Source organism: Callorhinus ursinus, unplaced genomic scaffold, assembly GCF_003265705.2.
Source record: "Callorhinus ursinus isolate GAN/ISIS: 27379988/994484 unplaced genomic scaffold, GSC_fseal_2.0 scaffold3, whole genome shotgun sequence".
Classification (NCBI taxonomy): domain Eukaryota; kingdom Metazoa; phylum Chordata; class Mammalia; order Carnivora; family Otariidae; genus Callorhinus; species Callorhinus ursinus.
Window position 1 is genome coordinate 18,520,596 of NW_027397065.1, and position 17,840 is coordinate 18,538,435.

At 35.6% G+C, this 17,840-nt stretch overlaps 1 protein-coding gene across 21 annotated transcripts in view; it reads left to right on the top strand.

The window, feature by feature from the left end:
- The window catches only part of PAM (peptidylglycine alpha-amidating monooxygenase), a 277,932-nt gene that overhangs the window by 82,280 nt on the left and 177,812 nt on the right, over nt 1-17,840 (top strand). The window lies entirely within an intron of this gene.

The window sequence follows — 17,840 nt, forward strand, 5'->3', positions numbered from 1 at the left end:
ATCCTTAAAGATACAAATTTGCTTCTAAACGTTCTAGCTAGTAATCCTGTGTTCTTTAACAGGTCTTACAATGCAGCTGACACTCTTGGAATGGAAAATGCAGAGCCCAGACCTCTTTCTGTCTATTGGATTAGGAAATTCAGAGGCTTTAACAGAAAGTACTCTGTTCTGAGAAAGTTAACATTAGTTGTTCCTCATCTTTGTTCTTCAATGATAGTATCGTTGAAGGAATATGATGAATAAACTGAATTTAGGACACAGTGATACATAGATGCTTTTATAAGCCATTCAACCATACATGAAAAAGTTTCCTTTTAATGTCCTTAATTTTTACTACTTCAAAAGAAAAGTATATTAAGAAATATTTTCAGTTTAAGCATATCGCTTGGTACTTAAGAACTTTCTGAGCCAGTTAGTTTTAGTGTAAAAGGAATAAAGGTCAGGAAGTGTTCGATCCTTCCCTTTCCTATCTATCCTCTTTCAACAAAGCCATCTGTTACTTCCCCGGAAGGACAATACGGGTATATTGAGACGTTATGATCCTTGGAAAATGAAACAAGATAAAATCTTAGTAGACTTGTTTTGTAACACATTCCTGATCATATTCTAATGTTTTTCTTTTCCTTTATTGTTAATTATATCCTAACATGAATAATGACTGAACATTGTAGACAAATATTATTACTTTTAGAAAATGCCTATAAATTGAAATATCCCAAGTCCGTTTTGTGAAGCAAACTTTCTTTAATAGATAGGATTCCAATGGATTATAAAATATAAACTACAGTATCTTTTGAAGGTCACTGTGAGTTTAATATAAACACTACCCTTGTACTACATTGAATAATTTAAATATTGGAAAGCAAGTATTGTAAAGCAAAACTTTACTTGATATTTGTTGTTTTTTTTTTAAGATTTTATTTATTTATTTATTTGAGAGAGAGAGAATGAGAGAGAGAGAGAGCGCATGAGAGGGGGGAAGGTCAGAGGGAGAAGCAGACTCCCCGCTGAGCAGGGAGCCCGATGTCGGACTCGATCCCGGGACTCTGGGATCATGACCTGAGCCAAAGGCAGTCGCTGAACCAACTGAGCCACCCAGGCGCCCTACTTGATATTTGTTGTAATTTTTTTCCTTTGAAGTTATGCTCAGCTTTTTCTAAATTGTTCTATTCATTTCCCTTTCATCTTTGATGTACTGCATTGACTATACCTTCACCTTGTCTTGATGGCGTCTGATCATAAGCTTGAATATCTCTTGTGTCTGTGCTGTGGAAACTCCGGGGTACGCCCTATGGAATACTGACTTGGACATCAGAGTCCTGATTTACTTCTGAGCCTCAGTTTTCTCATCTGTGAGATGGGGCTGGTAATATACATCCAGGGCAGTGGTGAGGGTTACATGAGATTGAATTGTATCTATCAGTGTGTGACATATAGAAGGTGTTTTGTAGTTCACTAAGTTTGGTTCCCTAGGTCATTGCAGGCAGAAGTGGAAATGCAGATGGTCGGGTTTGGGTTTGGGTTTGGACAGCTCTATGAATACGTGCTGACTGCAGCTGTGGCCTTGATATTTATCATTGGTTATTTCTTTGTTTGCTTTTTTATTAAAAAAAGAAGAAGAAGAAGAATGAAGCTGTGTAATCTCCAAGGTAGTATAATATGGCTCTTAGCTGAAAATATATATGACTTAATCAACTAGACTTGCAGATGAGAAGTTCCTACCTCATTGGGTTATTTTCAAGACTCAAAGATATATAACAATTCAAAGAGCTTAGTGCATGCTAAGTACTCAGTAGTAATTAGCTATTACTAATAAAGATGTGACTCTTATGATAGAGGCTGGATACTCTGAATTTTGGCTGAAAGTCATATATATATAAAACATTTTCTGGGTACTCCAATGTAGGCTACTCTTTATTTCATTTTTTAAGGCTAAGCTTTTAGTGATTATAATTAACAATTATAGTTGCTAAATTTTGAGAATATGTTTGAGAATATATTCATTTAAACAAACAATCCCTTTTGGATTTTTTACATGTAGTCTTTAAATAAAAGAGCCAAAAATTAGCAGATAGGAACTTTTTGTTTTTAGAAATAATTCTGAATATATCTTATATTTTATCCAAATGTATACAGATTGTCCATGTGTATATTCCCTTTAGAAATCTCAGAATCTAGAAAGAATTTTCTTAGTCCCTCTTTCTGGGCCTTGGCCTTATATCATCTCAGTAGTGCACTGATCTAATAACATATATAGGGTTCTTTCAATCTGCTGGTAAATATTTGCCTGTAACCCAGGCTTATGTCCAGCTGGCATACACTCATCTTCTACTAATTAAAAATACTGTACATAGCAAATTAAGCATTTTTGCTTTGGAAAAAAAGGAGGGCCTACAGGAGTCTCACAGTTTTATAGGAATAATGCTCATCAGTTTGTAGGCTTCTTTTTTTTTTTTTAAGATTTTATTTATTTATTTGACAGAGAGAGAGAGACAGGTAGAGAGGGAACACAAGCAGGGGGAGTGGGAAAGGGAGAAGCAGGCTTCCCGGCTGAGCAGGGAGCCTGATGTGGGGCTCGATCCCAGGACCCTGGGATCACGACCTGAGCTGAAGGCAGATGCTTAATGACTGAGTCACCCAGGCGCCCCAGTTGGTAGACTTCTGACTCTGCTCTTTTTGGTAATCTGAGTGTCAGGGTCACAAGGTAACTCAGAAGCCAACTCTCTCAATTTATAGTTCAGAATATGAAGTTCAGTGTAGTTAAGGTACCAGCCTAGGGATGGATAAGTTTCAACTTCCGTGTCAGCTCTGGTCAGTTGGGATTTTGGCTGCTTGGAGGCCAAAGATTTGACATTCTTCATTTAGATCAAGGTCACACAGATAGTTCGTGGCAGAGCTTGGACTAGAATCTAGTTCTTTTGGTTTTTAATCTCATTTTCATTTCTCCTGGTCATTTCATTATAAAACTCATGGAAACCTTTATATTGAATACATTTTTATAACCTTGTAACCATTATGTAGGCATAAAAAGTTAAGATTCTGACATTTTTATTATATGCAAAGGAAGTGAACATTATCTTGTTAAAAATACCATGCTTATTATTCAGTTTTGAAAATGCAGACAAGATGTGTGAAAGAGAAATGTAGCTTCATATGCATATCTTTTAAGTGTGACCCTTTGTTACACTCGGTTTTACAAAAAGTATGCCATCAGCTTTTTTAAGGACACATTTCAACATCGATTAAATCTTTAGGGAATTAGCTTGAGTTATTTTTAGGTAATTGCCAAAACATGCATATATCTGTATGTGTGTAGAAATATATTGTTAATAGCTAAAAGTAATTGTGATGATATGAATATTATCACTATATTTCATACAGTTTTTAAGTCTGGTGGGTGTAGTTTGTGTTTTTCTCTGGGTAACATTGTTAGCACACAGTAAATATCTAACAATATGGTAACTCTTTCCCCATTTAGTACTTACTTTAACCAGAAAAAATTTACTACTATGTTAATATGATATAATTCTTAAATTATGTCATGATGCTAAGTGAAATTCAGGCATTTTGTTAAAACACTGTCATTTTTTATAGGAACTAATGTGTCTCTCTTCCTTCTTCTTATACACACTACACCTTCTTCCAGTCATTCACCTTTCCTATGACATGCTCTATGTTTTCATCTTACCGCCTTTGTCACCAGTGGTTCTACATTCCCTTAAAACCCAGGCTTTAAAGACGGTCTCAGGGCTGTCCACTAGTTCTTTATAACCTGGAAAATTTATAGATGTCCAAATTTAACCATGATTATAACTTTGCGAACTTTTCTCTGTCTTGATAATTGAGCCCTCCTTTATCTGGCAGTGTACTGATTATTTGGGGATAGACAGTAATTCCTCTTAACAAGAAGACTAACAGGGGTGCCTGGGTGGCTCAGTTGGTTAAGCAACTGCCTTCGGCTCAGGTCATGATCCTGGAGTCCCAGGATCGAATCCCGCATCGGGCTCCCTGCTCAGCAGGGAGTCTGCTTCTCCCTCTGACCTTCTTCCCTCTCATGCTCTCTCTCTACCATATTCTCTCTCTCAATAAATAAAAATCTTTAAAAAAAAAAAAAAACAAGAAGACTGACATATTATTGGAGCTAGTATGGTTTTAAGGCAGGCCTGACATTGACCCATGCCCATAGCTAGGGCAAGGCCAAGCTAGTCTAGTACAGTCTCAGGGGCTTGCACGTCCACTTCCTCCCAAATATTATCCTCCTTTTCTCTTATTCTATGCTCTTTATCCTGTAATTAGATATACAGCTTCTTTGCAAGAGGTTAGAGGGATAAGTCGTGGGGAACTCATTCACATGAAAATATATGAATCACACAGCTGCGTACGTAATCAACTCTAGACCAACGGGAGGCAGAGCTCAGTAACGAGAAGCACAAGCTTTTGAGTCAGACAGCCCTGGGATTAAGTCTTTTCTTCTGAGACATTCTGTCATTTTGAACAGGTTTTAAGTTCGTCACTTCACTCAAACCGCTGTTTCCTCACAGTGTAAAATAAGGATGATAATGTTTCATTGACTGTATTATTAGAAAATGAATATATGAGAAGCTGAGGCTCCTACAGGCAAATTTTGCGGGGGTCATATCTTTGCCAGGAGTCCTTCCTGTTGACTTCTCTTGGTTGGGGAAACGTAGAGGTCCTGTTGGTGCTTACAGCTCTGCTTTCCATTATTCAGAAACATTTTTTGCTTGTTTTTCTTTGATGATGTTATAAATGGATTCATCCTTGTTAAATTGAGTATTTCTTATTCGAGGATTTCTGCCCTCAAGCATCTCTCAAGTAGAAACAATATGGACATACAAGAAACAGTTATAGTACAAAGCTTGTCATATAAAGGTCATCCGTGTTATAGGATGGTAGGGAAGGGAAAGAACACACTGTGGGGGTCAAACACCATATGAAGGATAACTGCACTTTTCTGTTTGATGTGGCCATTGAGATAAATGGCATAAAAGTATGTTTGATACCAGGACTCAATAAGGTTAGTCCTGTAAAAATCATAATTTTGTCAGATCTTGTTTGCAAGATTTGGTTTCATAGAAGAAATTAGCATTTCTTTTAAATGTACTTAATTCTTTTGCTATCAGTACTTGAAAGGTAGTTTGGTATCTTCACATGCTAGTGAGTGGAGCCTAGAATTAACAGGGTGAAGGGTACCGGCTGCCCCGCTACCTGTCCCCAAGGGCTCACATTTTCTGAGAACACATCCTACACATTAAATTTGTGATTATCCAAGAAGCCATTAGAGGGTAATGGCTGAAATACAAACCTTTTGTGTTCTTTAAGTCTACATTGACTAAGTAAGTAAAAGGTTTTATGAATGTGTTGGAACTCTCCAGAGTTTAATGTCAATGAGTTTATTTTGTTTTGGATGATTTTTAAAAATCTCACTTTTGTTCCTCATTTTTTTGTTGTTGTTCATTTTTGTATAATCTTTTCCCATTCTTTTTGGCCTCTTGCACAAGGGCCATGCTGATGTCTGTATCGCTCTGATATTAGTGTATATGCTGCTGAAGTGAGTACCCCTTCTTTTTGGAACATTTAGCTTGAACCTTAGTTCAGAAGAGTTTGTTGTAATACTGTAATGGTTTACAGGTAGCTCAAACATGTATATGTGTGGAAGTTGCATATCTGTTAACAAATATTTACGGAGGTCTTGCTATGTGCCAGGCACTGTGCTAGGTACTGGGGGTATAACAGAGAAAGCATACAAAAATCTCTGCTCTCATAGAGCTTACAGTCAGAAATTAAACAAAGTAATAAGTAAAATAGGTCATATTGTAATGAGACTGAATACTTTGGAGTAGTAAAGGGTGATGGGTGATCCCAGGAACATGGGGAAGTTTGCAATTCTAAATATCAAGGTTAAAGAAGACCTCACTGAGAAGGTGGCAGTTGAGTGAGCACAGACCTGAACTGAGCAAGAGAGGAAACCACACGGATACATACATGGTGTGAGAATATTCTATGCAGAGGAAACAGCAAGTGGGAGCAGGCCTGTGTAAAGAACAGCAAGAAGGCCAGTGTGCCTGGAGGACAGCGCGCAGGGGAAAGGGTGGAGGGAGGAGAGACCCATGAGGAAGGCTGAGGGGTGGAGAGGTTGGCTCTGTAGGGCCTGGCGTGCCAGGATGATGACTCTCACTTTTACTCTGACCTAAATGAGAGGGGTGTTAAGCAGTGAGATATGAGCTGCTTTACCAAAGGCTTACTTTGATTGCTGTGCATTGGGTACAGATTATAAGGTGGCAAGGGCAAAAGCAGGGAGCTGAGTTGGGAGACAATTACAATAACCCGGGCATGAGAACATGAGAAGATGGTATCTAACTATTTACTGTGCGTTCAGTGCTGCCTATATTGTATACGGAGCCCAGTGCAAAGGGACCATTTCTGTTATTTTTTTAGTCTCGGCATTTTTCCCCTTGTGGTTCCAATCTTACATGAAAGGGAACAAGAAATCAATGACATCCTTCACATTGTTTCAGTCAGTACTGTCATAATATGAATCTTGTGTGTGTGTGTGTGTCTGTGTGTGTGTGTGGCATTTTTTATAGTTTCCAAAGCATTCTTATTTATATTGCCGCATCTCGCCCTCACTGTTTAAAGGATGGCTGTTCTGAGGTTTATAGGACATGTCCAGAGTCATGCAGCTCCTTTCTTCTCCTTTCAGGAGTGTGCACATTGGCTTCTGTGACTATGTATAAGCTAAGCAATAACCAATAACCCTCTATTCATGGAAGATGGGATTTGGGTACACATAAAGAAATTTACTCAGCTGCCGACTCATTAAAGAGTGTATCTGTATCTGTCATTGGGGGTGGCTGGGTTGTCAGGCAGAAAAAACTTCCTTGTTATTGGAATTGAGGCTGTAAATTGTTCAGGGGAGAGTCTTCATCAAACAAGAACATGCATAATTTTCTCCTTTTAAGTTCACCATTTCTTTTTGCAAGATTCACATTTCTAAAGATGAAGTAGATAGAAGTGTACTGGAACTGGAAGACCCACCCCCCCCCCCGGACCAGGGGGAATTATAATACCAAAAGATACTGAATTTTTGCTGATCAGTAATACTAGGTACAGTGTTGCCTTGTGTATGTCAAAATACTTCAGGTAAAGATGGTTTTCATATATGGATTTTAAATAACAAGGCCCGTGACATTTTACGTTTCACCTACCAGATACATTGAATACAATTAAAATATTCAAGTTAATGTCAAAGAAAATAACATAAATAACGTTTCTCTGTGATTTAATTTAAATTTAAAATATATTTTCAGTGTTTCAGAGAAAGGATGAGGGATTTGTAGAAATTGTTCTATGTTACAGTAGTTGAGAAAGCAGAGAGTGTATTTTGTGTGATATAACAGCTTTTGCCAGATTTGAATGAAAAAAATCTGAATGGGAAAATATACCTGTGTAGTCAAAGGGAATAATATATCACTTGAATTGTGTTCCTGAATTGCCATTTGTCTAGGAGATTGATTTTTTTAACATAACAGCAGTAAAATGCAAAAAAGGCAGATTAATATAGTGATGACTAAAAAAACTTAAGTGCTCAGGGTAGGAATTTGAACTTATGGTTCACACAATAGTATTCCATTTCTTTCTTGCAAATATGATTATTGAAAAGATTAATATTTTATGTTGAAAAAGCCACTTATTTGAATAAGCTCTCAATTATAATATTCCCCATTAAAGATGTATTTTTTTTTTCACTTTTCACTTGAAATAGCAATATGTGTAAAATGCAGTTGATGTTCTGGCTTTCAATCTGACAAGCTCTTGCAGTACATGATAGGTATAGCCTTTTCACAATGTTCTTTTTGAACTTTTTTCTGGGTAACGGTTTCTGGATTAGCCTAGGGATTGGTGCCATGGGTAACATCTGAGACGATGGTTCATTATTCCCTAATCCTGTTCTTTTCTGTGTGGACCACTCTTCACATCATTCTTCATCTCCCTTTTTACTTCTCTCTTCTTAGTGATTTAAGTCCTCTGTTCAACAGTATTATCGAGTGCCTAGTACATGCCAAGCATTATTCTAGGGGCTGGAAATACAGCTCCTTGCTCTCTTGAAATGTACCATCTTGTGAAAAAGGTGAACAAGAAACAACTGAAATGCGTGAAACCATTTACTATGAATACACCCAAAGGGCAAATAGTGAGAGAGCAGTGTACGACTGTGGTGGGGGGTGAAGACCACTCACTTCATGAAGAAAGATGGAGCTGTTTCTTTCTTCGTGTGCCGTTTTCCCTTGATCCTGTCCCTGATGCCTAGTAGCCTGGCTGCCCTCACAACTTTCATGTACCCAGAGTTGAAGCCAATGCCACATTCTCCCTCTTCCTCCACTCACAGATCTGCCAGATACAGATGGACTGTCATTCCCTAATGTGCTTTTACTTTCTTACTTCCTATTAAGAATTCACTAATTATTACATATTTTAGAAGCCTTTCCTGATCCTTCCATCACCTCCTCGCTTCATCCTCTTAGTACCACACATGTTGTATTTGCTATTCTTACAGACCTTCTCACGTTGCCGTGTAAGGTTTGTCTTCCATCCCTGTATTATCACCCCTGACTGCCCCAGTGAAAGCCAGGACAGCATGACTTCTGTTTATCTTTGTTTTCCCAGAGGCTAACTCAGTGTCTGAAGAAAATAAGTTTTAATAACTTAGGTTGTACTTTTTTTACCCCAATTAATGAATTGTTTAATCTTATAGTACTTGCTCTTAGAATAATTTCAAGCCACAAATGTACTCCTCTTCTAAGATGTAACTGATTAAATGAAAGCATAAAATGTAATATATTAGGGGATTAATTTAAGAAACTAAATGCATTCTTGTCAATTAAATAAATGTAAAAGGTACATTAATAATGAGTTTCCTCTGTTTCACTATTTATATTTTTCACAGCCGAGGAGAGAAGGATTCTGAACCACATTTAGAATTAATTAGAAGAAACCTAAGAGGCATATAGAAAAACAGCATAATTATATATGTGGTTTTGTATATGCACTGGAAAGTGAAATTAGATAAGTCATTTGAAGAGCTGTATGATTCATTATAATGCACTCCATTCATTATGTAGCTCACCTTAAACTATAACATAACACCGAGAAAAATGCCATGACCTAAAGAAATATTTTATGTGAGTGGTGTCATCATGCATTTACAGGAATCAGTATCGATTTTTGTAACTTTTCAAGGGAAAATATTTAAACATTTTAAAAACAAGATTACATTTAGAATATTTAGTCACACATGTTTTTATTTGTTTGCCCACTCCTAAAATGGAAAGAAATTGATTTATCAAGTTCCTTCTTAAGGTTTTAAAACTGTTTGCCATCCTTTCCAATAGTTAAAAAAATAAATAAATGAGTAAGTATCATCAATTTACAGATTAATGGTCATTGACTTTAAACATCACAACATTTTTGTATTTTGGTACAGCCTTTTTAAGTCTACATATGTTTTTACCAGTTTTAAAGAATGGTTATTAAGTTCTTTGGACATGAATTACTGCTCCCCAAAGGAGAAGAATATAAACAACATAAATACTTAAGTTTTTTTTTTGTAAAAATAGCTACATTTAAAGATACTTTTATGTTGTTCCTTCTGAAATGTCAGTTAGTAGATAGTAAAATGATAAATTCAGTTGAATATAATGGAGAGAAGGGAAGAAGAAATGTGACCATGATTTAATAGTTTCTTAGCTTTTGTTTTCTTCCTATGTGGCAGAGAAGCTTATGTAAACTCATTAAGTTTTAGTTGAATGATAATTCTTATTATTTATAAGAGAAAGGTAGCATCATTGTAATTATACTTTCAAGGTGGGTGTTTGCTTTTGTTTTAGTTTATTGTGAGTTCAAAGGGAAGGGTTGTTTCATGATGAGTTTCTGTCCATGATCAGCAAGTAAAAATAGGAAGAAAATAATTGCAGCCTCTGCTTCATATTCTAATCTGTTAGGATAACACATATGTCATGAATATTCTTAATTCTTGATTAAAAATCTTGATTAAGATGGAAGAGTTTCTGGTTTTTCACCTTTAAATATTCTTTAATATAGAGAGTTGACAGTGATGGATGGACTAATATGTAATAATTACAGAATCAGAGGTCTGGAATAATCTTTGAAATATCACCTCCAACTCCCTGAATCTCAAAAGTAGTACACCAAAGTATTTGAACTCCTAAAGATCTTTAAAGAAAATTTTATTAGTTTTTTTATTGTGATATATATCATACATACAGATGCATGCATAAACTTAGACAGTTTGAAGAATAGCCATAAATTCCTATGGGACCACCACCCGGGTCAAGAAATAGAACATTACTCTTCCCCCAGAAGTCCTCTCTATATGAAGTTGCATTTACTTTCTATCAAAACTGGTTCTAGTTTTCAGAGTTTGTGTTCAAAGATTACATGTAGAAACACTGCTTCTCCCCCTTCCCCTCCAAAGTTTCAGAAATTCATTACTGGAAAGAGTTAAACTCCACAGACACCCTGTCTAGACCAGAAGTATTTCTATTTCTGGTACTACTGAAATGCATTTAGTGGCTGAAAATAAAAGTGTATCATGTGGGTAAATTGTGCCAGGTGATGTGTTTGTCGAAATAGCTGTGGGGAGCCTCCTTCTGTCTGTCTTTAAAAATGCAGAGGCTTAAGATGATGAAATGTTATTAGAGGTTTGGGTGGATGGTGGATGGGATTGAGAAGAGATTCTTGGATTGACACCAATTAAATCTGTCTTTCATGATGATATAACAAATCCAGTAGTACTACAGCCAGTTGAAATAGCAGGGTAGAAGGTGGCTACCAGAATGCAATTTTCAATTAAGACAAAAGACAAATGATTTCACAGTAATATAATCAAGTTTTTTGGAAGAAAAAAAAATGTATACTGCCATTCTTGACTAGACACTAGATCTTTAAATACACACCTCAATGCTCTGCCCATAAAAATGTTGCTTTTCTTCATTTTGATAGGTACAGCATTATGTCCAAACTTATTTCTTATGCCACTTTCTTATATTGGGGACATTTGTTTGGTTTTGTTTTACTGTATTTTAGATTATTAATCAGTGAGCAGATACTTTATTACCATTAAAAGGAATTATAAATATCATTGAAATGGTACTGGTGTTGAAGGAGCAGATGGGTGCTGATTTCTTTAGTTTTCGGTTTTTGTTTTTTAATATTTCCCCCTGGGATAGCTGTTGGCAAAGTATAACAACCTGCAGTCAGATTACTGGAACAGAGAGAAAAAGGGAAGAAAAAGTAAACTAACCATATGTAGTCTACATTTGTTTTTTCTAAAAAGAGAAAAAACCCCACACCTTTAAATATAGATGTTTGTTATAATTAAAGAGTATAAAAATACTTCTATCAGATTTAATATTACATCTATCCCAGTTCATTCTTTGTTTTCATTTCCCCTTGCCCTCCTGTTTACTTTTGTGCTCTGTAGCAGATCCACTTCATACTCACTGTTGCCAATGCAGAGATGCCATCAGCCAGAGATGTGACAGTTCACAAAGAGAGATGTTTTGGCATTCCAGGACATGGACGACATTAAATTCGGTGTGAGACAGAACAGGTCTTCTTTATTTTGACCTATAAGACATAGATGCTATTGTAAAATATATCACTACACAAAATATCTTCAGCCAGTAACTCTGGACGATATCAATCTTCAAGGTCCTCACTGTATTTTATTACTGTATTTTTTGCCTCCTCTTTTTATTTTGGAAAGAGAACCAGAGGGATGCACTGTACTAATGTATCAATTTTAAAGCAACTTGTCTGGCTTCAGAGGTATCTCCGTGAATGGAGTGTTCCAGTTTCTTGTTGGAGGATATTCTTTAACATGTTAAAGGATCACAATTTTTATTATCACTAGCTGGGGTAAAGAGCAAGAACTAATCAGTATTCTTTCCTAGGTCTGTCCCTGGGTGTCTTACAACCCTATCTGTTTCTACTGTACTTCTTCTGCTTGAGAGATTTTCTAGTTAGTCTCTCATATCTTATACACAGTCCATTAGGATATCCCACTTTCTCTACCTTTAAAATACACTCAGAATCCAACCACGTGTTACCTCAACTGCTACCACGTTGGACTGAGCTACCGGGATTAGACAGAAAAAGATAAAATGATATAAAATCTTAAAATCTTATAAAAATAACAACAATGTAATAATTTACGATAATATAAATCTATAATGATTTCATAAATTAATGAAATAAATTTATAATAACTAAATTTTATAATAATATAATATATAATAAGAATATACTTTCCTTGCTTTATATATTTGCTTCCCCATTCTCCCCCCAAGTCCAGTCTCAATAAACGAGCCAGAAGGATTCGTTTGAAATGTAAGTCCAGTCTTGCCATTCTTCTCAGACTCTGCGGTGACTCCATTTGACCACAAGCCATAGTCCTTATAGTGACCCACAGAGCTCTACTGATCCAAATCGCCTTGACTTGGTTCAAGCACATTTGCCTCCTTGTGGCTGCTTACCTCTAGCTCTTTCTTCTATCTGGAGACATCCACAGGTAGCCACTGTGCTCACTCCCGACCACCTATGAGTCTTGGTCAAGTGTCACCTTTTATAGTCTCACAATTTACCGCTCACCTTACCCCAGCATTCTCACTCTCTATTATCCTGCTTTCCTTTTTCTTTTTCAATGATGATAATCACCTTCTAACACCTAATATTATTAACTTATTATATGTTTATTGTCCATTTTCCTGCTAGAATGTAAGCTACATGAGGGCTGGAATCTTCATTTTGTCAATGGTGTATTTTAAGCACTTAGAAATTATTTATTGAATAAATGAATAAATATTTATAAGATAAATAATTGGTATAGCTCCTACTGGTTCTTTTCGCATTTCTTCATTCCAGAATCTCACAGCTTCCCTTATCTGTAATTATAGACAAATAGGTGGCATCAGCATGAGTCTCTTAGATGCAACATCCCAAACCAAATATTAGAACCAAAATTTTTTTTTAAAGATTTTATTTATTTATTCATGAAAGACAGAGAGAGAGAGAGAGAGAGAGAGAGAGGCAGAGGCAGAAGCAGGCTCCCAAGGAGCAGGGAGCCCGACGCAGGACTAAATCCCAGGACCCTGGGATCATGACCTGAGCCGAAGGCAGACGCTTAACCATCTGAGCCACCCAGGCGCCCAGAACCAAAATTTTAAAAGGAAAGCGAATTTCAAATATAAATATCTTTTGATTATTTTTAAATGACCGTAACATCCTTATTTCTGTCTCTCTCAAAAACATCTATAAACCTTCTTTATCTGTTTTGGTTCCAAAAAGGAGTTACTATGGAAAAGGAGACATTTTCAATATAGATTTAATATCCTTCTTCATGGCCATGTGACTCTAAGGGTAATTCAATTCTCCATTACCTTACAGATGGGAGTGAGGAATGAAAATCTTGGAATAAATGCAGAATAGGATCAGATAAGAAAATTATAGTCTTCTCTTAGTCCACTTAGGCTGTTGTAACAAAATACCATAGACTGGGTGCTTGTAAACAACAGAAAGTTACTTCTCAGAGTTCTACAGGCTGGGAAGTCCAACATCAAGCAGATTTAGTGTCTGGTGAGAACCTGCTTCCTGATTTACAAATGACCATCTTCATATTGCTTCCTCACATGGAAGGGACAGAGGAGCTTTCCAGTGTCTCTCAGAAGGACACCGTGCCCTCATCATCTAGCACTGCTACCTAATCATCTATCAAAGGTCCCACCTCCTAGTGTCATCGCATTGGGGGTTAGGAGTTCAAACATAAGAATTTTGAGGAGAGACACAAACTTTCAGTCTAGAGCACCTCTCTCTTCCCAGATTTAGAAATAAAGTTCTATCAAGATTAAAAGAGGAAAGTTTTTAGGAGGAAGTTTGGCATTAAAATCCACCAAAATATCAAAAATTCATTTCTGGCAATATTTAAAAAAAAACCCACTCTACATATCATAGCCTAGTTGAAAAGCATGATTGTTTAGGTCAGTATATTTAAATATTTTGAGTGAACTTACATGATAACATTTGAAGACAGTATGGGTTCTGAATGAAAGAGTAAAGGTCTCATATAAATTAATGAAAAAATATAGATCCACAGAAAATGTAGTGGACGTATGGGTTGGGTGCTAGAACAAGAAGGTAGATTAAAAATTTTACCAAACTTTGGCTGAAAAATTTTGCGAAATGCTAATCAATGAAGGGAGGAATCTTTTAATTCAGTTTTACCCCTCAAGCAGATCACAATGTCATACACTAAAAAGCTGGAAGGGACAGCAGGTACATTTGATTAGAGAATCAAAGTCCCAAGCATTTGAGGTGGGTTGGAGCAAAACCAATAGAATTTAATGCAGTTGTGAGGACTTCTGTCTTTAGTCCAAAAAATAAAAAAAATAAAACCCCAACCCCCCCCCCAAACCCACAACTGCATAATCAAAGCATGATAAAGCTGTATAGCATAGAAGGATCATTAGAATTCTAGTAGTTACCAGAAAAAAAGTCTGATGTGAAGATGAACTATTTTAATGAACACTCTCAGGGTACAAGGACACTTCTTAGGATTTTTCACTTTCAGAAACCACATTTTAAGAGGGACTGGGATACATGGGAACTCTTTCCAAGAATGCTGGTCAGGGTTGTAAAGGAAGGAAGAGGAATGAACTATCTGGGAAATACACTGCCTAGGCACCAACAACATATCTCATTTAATCCCCCTTAACTCTGTAAGTGGACTAATATCTCCACTATACAGAAAATTTAATGTTGCTCTCTTTACTAAATCGAAATTATCAATGAAACTCTCAAATGGGCACAATCTTGGGAAAATATTTCGACAAAACTAACTCAAGAAAAATAAAAAATTGAGAAGGCCTATAACTATTAAAGGGATTCAATCACTTGTTAAAAACTTATATCCAAAAAAATATCAAAAGGCTGAAACATTTTTACAGGAAAGTTCTCTGAACAATTTCAAGCATGTACAAACTGAACAAAATAGAGTCCAGAAGAATGTTTTATTCCCAAGTCATTTTATAAGGCTTGGATAATCTTAATGTCAAAACCAGAGAAGGGAGTATGATAAGAGAAGATTAAAGGTAAATCTTACTTGTAAAATTAGATGTAAAAATCCTCAATGAGATAATGAAAACTGAACCCAGCCACATATTTAAAACATGTATCATGACCAAAGATGTTTTATCCAACAAGTTAAAAGAGTGGCTTGGCATCAGAAAATTTATTAAGGTAATTCCCCACATTAAAAGATTAAGGGGAAAAAACCCCTTATTTTCTTAATTATTTCACAAAAAAAGACAGTGTCCTATTGTAATAAAAACTCTTAGCAAACTAGAAATAGAAAATCATTATTCCTGACTGGGTAAAGGGAGTCTGCCAAGACCCACAGCAAATGTCACACTTGATGCTGAAACATGAGAAGTGTTCCCTTTACATGAGAAATGAGACATGTCTACTCTCACTGCTTCTCTTCACTGTTGTACTAGATGGCCTGACCAGAGCAGTAAAACAAGAGAAATGAACATTCAAATATCATATACATATATAAATTAAAATTAATATATGTATATGTTAAATATAATTTTATAGTTAGGTTAGTATACATTAAAACTAGTATGCAGTCTTTTCGTTGAAACAACACTGATCCAAACTATTTTTAAATGATGCATAAAAGGTAGAAAATTAGATTATCTTTATTTGTTGTGTATGGGTTTTACAAATAAATTCTTTGTTTCTATTCAGAAGTGTTGATATTAATGGAAAAAACATGGGCAAGACAAAGTCTAAAGAATGATTATTTTGTATTGGAAACTTTGACATAAAATTCTGTAATTAAAATGTATTGGCTTAGATATGGTGTATTTCTGTAACAATGTTAATTTAAAGAGAAATTTCTGTACAAAAGTAGTTTAATATAGTGGGTCCCACAGACTTTAATCTTACTGGGCAGTAATGGTATATAATTTGGGAGTGGCTTCAGCTGCATATAACAAAATGCAAAACAAATGAAAATATTTCCAATGAGAAAGAAGTTAATTTCTTTCACAAAGGAAAGAGATTTATCTGCTTTGGAGATAAGGTGGTCTGCCTTTTCCATATATACATCAGGGACCCAGACTCCTTCCCGGCTACCACTCCTACATCTTTAGGTATAACCCTTGTCCTAATAGTTCAGAACAGCTGTTAAACCTCCAGCCATCACATGCCCCCTTTAGCCAGCAGGATAGAAAAAGGGGCAAAGAAGGGCACACAAATAATATTTTGGCTTTACCTATCCACAGTTGAGTTTGAGGCATGTTATCCTATAATTGAGCAGCAACATAACCAGTTAAAAAATAAGGTTCTTGTGATGAAAGAGGAAGGGGAAGAGGAATATTGTAAGCCTAGTGGTCCCTGTTACAGGTGGCTATTTCACTTCATAATAAAGTTGATTTAATTATTGGAAAATTAAAAGAGACATACATTTTACTTAATTTTACCTTGTCCCTTTCAGTGTAGGAATAAGTATGTCATTGAGCTTTTTTTTTTTTAAAGACAGTTTTGCATTGTGAATAGTAAACAAACTTACATAGAAACAAGAAATAACACACATAATAAGCTTCATTAAAATTCAGTTATTTGGAGTGAAATTGCCTAATTCTTTCGGGCAACCTATGCTAAAAATTCTACTTAGCGTAATTGCTGGGTTAATACTATGTCTTTTTCCAGATTAAATATTTTTGATTCACATTTATTATGGCAGCTGTCCTCTGCACTTGGAGTAATAGCACACTATTTATATATTCTAGGACCCGGAATCAAGTTTTGTTTTTTCTACCATTTCCACCTGCTCACTCTCAAACTGTTATAAACACACACAACTCAGAGACTGTTGTTTCTGTACTTTGTAGTACTTTTTTATTTAAAAAAAAATTCAAAACTAAGTGGTCATCAGAACACGTGCAGTCTGTATTTTCTGTCCTCTAAAGGTCATGTCAGTTTTGCTCTGTGTACATAAAGACTTAAAGAACTTTAAAGGCTAAAAGAGGTAGGTGTGAATTTTAGTGCTTCAAGTAAATTTAGAGAGCATTTCCAAGTATTTCTCTCAACTGGCATTTCCTGACTTTACCGAGGGGCAAAAATGAACATTTGTGAAACTAAAGAGCACTCCCTAAAAATATTTATAAATTTGGTCATAATAAAAATCTCACTAGAACTGTTATTTTGAACTTGAAAAATATAGATTCATTAATTTGTCTTAAAAAATTAGCTGGAGATAATAGTAGCCAGCAAAATATTGACAAAGAAGTCAAGGGGAACTTTAACTGTCAGCTGTCAGAAGGAACTTATTATTAAGTTAAAATCTGACCAAAAAAAAAAAAAAGTAGTTAAAACAATGAAACAGAATAAACATCTGGAAGGTGTGCTTAAATATATATAGGTACAAATATGTGTGTAGACTGTCTAGATAGGATTTAATATGGCCATACACAAAATTGGCTAATGATGAAAAATAGAAGTTCATTCCTCTGCATGTCATACACAAAAATATATTTCAATTGGATTCAGAAGTTACTGACAAAAATGAAAGCATGATTCAGCTAATCTCAGGAAGGACTTAAAAATGAGAGAAAAACACAAAGGAAAAAATATTGATCATTTGATTTCACAAAATACAACCTAAAATTATGTATATGTGTATCACATGTGTGTAAGTGCATAGAACAGAGATTGAAGAATACATAGAAAATTGTTAA